This window comes from Odocoileus virginianus, chromosome 27 (assembly GCF_023699985.2).
Source record: "Odocoileus virginianus isolate 20LAN1187 ecotype Illinois chromosome 27, Ovbor_1.2, whole genome shotgun sequence".
Lineage (NCBI taxonomy): Eukaryota > Metazoa > Chordata > Mammalia > Artiodactyla > Cervidae > Odocoileus > Odocoileus virginianus.
The window spans coordinates 36,056,403-36,061,254 of record NC_069700.1 but is presented as its reverse complement, the minus strand read 5'-3'; positions in this window follow the sequence as shown (position 1 = coordinate 36,061,254).

Genomic DNA, 4,852 nt, shown 5'->3' with positions numbered 1-4,852 from the left:
CACAGGCTCTTCTCTAGCTGTGGTGAGCAGAGTCTGCTCCCTGCTGCAGACGTGGTCTTCTGGTTGCGGCGGCGCATCCTGTTGCAGAGCGCAGGCTCTGGGACACGCAGGCTTCAGCAGCTGCAGTTCTCAGGCTCTCGAGCACAGGCTCACTAGTCCTGGTGCGCGGGCAGAGTTGCTCCAAGGCATGTGGGATCCTCCCTGACCAGGGGTCGAACCTGTATCTCCTGCATTGGCAAGTGGATTCTTAACCACTGAGCAACAGCTGAAGCCCTCACTGTCCGCTATTTTAAAATGTCATTTTATGTATCTAAAATGGGCTTATCCTTATCTTCCTGTAGGACATTATAGAGCCCCTTTCTCTTTCAATCCTGAGAAGTCATCTCTTTCATTTCTGTAACTCTTTTCTCCTCTCTATTTTTATCAATTTTTAAAATATTTGTTTATATTTAATTTGTTCATTTATTTAGTTGGCTGTGCCAAGTCTTAGTTGCAGCCCACAGGATCTGTCATCTGTGTTGTGACCTATGAGATCTAGCTCCACGACCAAGGATCCCACCTGGGCCCCTGCACTGGGAGCTTGGAGTCTCAGCTCCTGGACTACCAGGGAAGTCCCTCAATCTTTATTTTTATGAAATTCATATTATCCATATTGGGCACTTCTCTCATTTTGTCTTTTGACTTTTCTATTTTCAGTTTCCTTATCCTTCCATCTTTTATTCTAGGAGAGTTCTTTAGTCCTCCAGCTTACTAATTGGTTTTCAGTTGCATCTCTCCCACTAGTTATTCTTGTTAACATGGTTAACAAGACTATTATATTTTTTACACCTAGAACTTCTATACAGTTTTCCCCATATCCCCTAGGTTTTTTATTTTCATATAGTAACTTCTCTTGCTTTTGTAAATGCATTGCTTATGCTCATTTTAAGTGGTTAGTCTATATTTACTAATACTTCTTCTTTTAAGGACACCAGGGGCCTGTTTGTTGTTTTCCTTTGAAGGCGGTGGCGCTCTCTTGAAGGGAGGGGGTTATTATTTTGGCCTGTGAACCAGGGCAGGGCAGGGAAGAAGTGGGAAACAAGAAATGGCCTCCCCCTCCAGGCACCCGGATACATAATGTAATATTATGACTTTCAGGTTCCTGTATCAAATCCTCATAGCACCTCTTAATTTCTAGTTCCAACTCACCGCCAAGACCATGAGTAAGAGAAGACTGAACTAGCTTATGTGAAAATTCCCCAAACCGAGACATATACTCATTCATATCCCCACATCTTGCTCTGGACCCTGTGGGAGAGATACAACCTTGATCCACAACTGTGATTCAGACATGCGTAAACCAGTTAACATACTGAGGTCTCCAAAGGTGCCCACAGATGCCCCTGAAAGAAGTGGAGAGAATAAAGTAAAACCTGGGGGAGTGGGCAGAGCTGTCAGAAGAGTAGTGACTCTGGTACAAAGTGGCATCCAAATGACACTGAATCACTGAGGGCTACAACATTTCTATGGGAAACTTGTGTGAAACAGTAGGTCTACTGCAGAGAAAGATAAATATCACACGATAACGCTTATATGTGGGATCTAAAGAAAAGACACAGAGGAATTTATAGACTCATAGACGTAGAAAATAAACTTATGGCTACCGAAGGGGAGGGAAGAAGGATGAATTAGGAGTTTGGGGTTAAAATAGACACATTATTATATATATAAAACAGATAGGGACTTTCCTGGTGGTCCAGTGGTAAAGAATCTGCCTGCCAATGTAGGAGACACAGTTTCAAACCCTGGTCCAGGAGGATCCCACGTGCCACCGAGCAACGAAGCCCGTGTGCCACAACTATTGAGCTGTGTTCTAGTGCCCGGAGCCGAAACTACTGATGCCTTCTCACCCAGAGCCTGTGCTCTGCAACAAAAGAAGCCACTACAGTGAGAAGCCTAAGTAACAATAAAATTTAAAAAAGTAAAATAGATAACCAATAAGGACCTACAGGATAACCCCAGGAACTATACTCAGTATCTTGTAATAATGTTAGAGAACATAAAAAGTATACTTATAAATGTATAATTGAATATATTTATATATATATATATATGTGTATGTATGTATACATAACTGAATCACTTTGCTATATACCTGAAACTAACCCAGAGTTGTAAAGCGATTATATTTGTTCAGAGTAAATCAGCCCCATGGAGAATAGCAACCATCCTCGTTCCCTCTACCCCACGCTCTCGGTCGGGAAGTACCCAGGGTGGAGCCAACATTCTCTAGACCAGCCTCTCGGCAGGTCACAGACTGCGGTACCTGCAGCCACGTTCCGGGTGTGTGATATGTGCTCTAGGAACCTGGAAGTTCAGAGAGATCGGGGACAGGCCCTGGAGTCGCCAGGGAGGCAGCAGACACGTCCAGCTCTGACACACGGGTATTCACGGGTCTTGGGATTTCTCATGAAGGCTGCAGTGCAGGGAGAAGTCCCAGAGGAGACTGGGGCTTATCGATCAGTGTGGGGCTCACCATGTCATCATGCTTCAATTTCTGATCTGCAGTAAGTGCTTTTTCTGTGTCAGGGCCTCTGCAGTGAGCTAAATGGAGAGGAATCACAGACGGGCAGGAATTGGAGGGGTGTTTGGGGACACCCATCATTGGTGCTGAGGAGCATAGAGATTCAAAGGGACTGGAGCTTTAAAGATCTGATGCAAAAAAAAGGTGGAATTTCCTGGTGGTTCAGTAGCTAGGACTCAGCAAGTTCACTGTGGTGAACCCTGGTTGGGGAACTAAGATCCTGCAAGCCAATCAATGCAGCCGATAAATAAATAAAGTAGATTTGATGCTGGGGCTCCCTCTGTCCTTCTGTCGCTGAAAGGTTGTCACCCGCAATAGGACAACAGAGCGGGGTTAGGACTCCCCTTCACCCCTTCGCACCGGCTCTCCTCGGTGGCTCCCCTCGCAGGCCTCTAAGAAGAAGGCGGTCTTTCCAGCCAATGAAGACCAGCGAGAGGTCAAGAAGTGCCCTAAGGAGAGGTCACGCCACTCTCTCCAGCTCTTTCCACCCGCCCACCTGTTTGGTTTCCTCTTAGATCTGAAGGTTCCCTAAGGCAGGGCTCTATGGTTAATGCTGGAAAGAACTGCAGAGATGATTTAGCTAAATCCCCCATCTGTGGGGAAGGGAAACTTTGGACCAGGGAGGGTCTGTGATTTCTCCAAGATCACACAATTGAGTCTAAAAACTCCGAATATTCCATCATTTTGCCCTGGAAAGTGATGGGTTCAGGGGTAGTCATCAAAACACTTTACATCAGCAGGAATAACTAATACTGTGGGTCTGTGATTTCTCCAAGATCACACAATTGAGTCTAAAAACTCTGAATATTCCATCATTTTGCCCTGGAAAGTGATGGGTTCAGGGGTAGTCATCAAAACACTTTACATCAGCAGGAATAACTAATACTGTGGGTCTGTGATTTCTCCAAGATCACACAATTGAGTCTAAAAACTCTGAATATTCCATCATTTTGCCCTGGAAAGTGACGGGCTCAGGGGTAGTCATCAAAACACTTTACATCAGCAGGAATAACTAATACTGTGTTGATGTGTCAATGCATTGAGAAAGACTGCAAAGAGGCTGGAGATGAGGTGAGGAGACAGAAAGAAAACACAAAGTTGTAATTGTAGCTCTTCCCTGAGTCGGCGCTCCCTGGACAGAGGGCAGAGGCAGCCCTCTGAGTTCTCCAACCAGACACTCTGCCTGAAGGAGGATGGAGACTCAAGGAAAGAGGCAAAAGACAGGACCCACACGGCCCTGGGTGCAGCCACTCAGAATCACAAGGAACGTGGGCAGAGTGCCTCAGGGCGTGGGGGTCTCTCCCAGCACAGCCCTGCTCTGGTCTCTCTCTCCCGCAGAGCAATACATGTACAGAGTGACTGCTGAGTTCAACAAGATGAACCACTAAAAGCGACACTTTTACAACAGAAGTTTGCATCCAGTCTGACAGCCGTGGGGGTATATCTATCTGTGACCAAGAAGGGCGCATCAGTGCATGTTCATTGCGGTGCTTTTTATAGTAGCCAAGACATGGAAGCAACCTCAGTGTCCATCGACAGATGTGGTGCCTGTATACAGTGGAATATTACTCGGCCATTAAAAAGAACGAAATAATGCTATCTGCAGCAACATGGTTGGACCTGGATAATAACATAGAAAGACAAATACCACGATAGAAATGAACTTATTTACAAAACAGAAACAGACTCACAGACTTGGAGAACTAATTTATGGTTACCAGCGGGGCAGGGTGGTGGAGGGAAGGGATAGATTGGGAGTTTGGGATTGACATGTACACATTGCTATATTTAAAGTAGCCAATGGACTTCACCGGCAGGCCAGTGGTTAAGACCACCAACTTTCACTACAGGGCCTGGTCAAGGACCTTAGATCCTGCAAGCTTCATGGCACAGCCTAAACAAATAACAAAATAAAATAGATAACCACAAGGACTTACTGCATAACACAGGGAACTCTGCTCAATACTCGAGAATAAACCTGAGACAAGAATTTGAAAAGTAATAGGTACATGTATATGTGTAACAAACCATAATGGGGAAAGAATATGAAAAAGGATGTATATGTATAACTAAGTCACTTTGCTATGCAGCAGAAATTAACACATTATAAATCAACTATACTTAAATAAAATCTTTAGAATATTTTAAAAAAAAGAAAAACTGCCAAAAATTGGAATATCCAGAGTGAGTTCCTGGGACTCAGACAGAGCAACGTGGACACAGTGTACAGACACGTGGGGTCCACCCTGAAGTGCAGAGGTGAGTAAGGAAGGACGGGGGAGAGAAGCC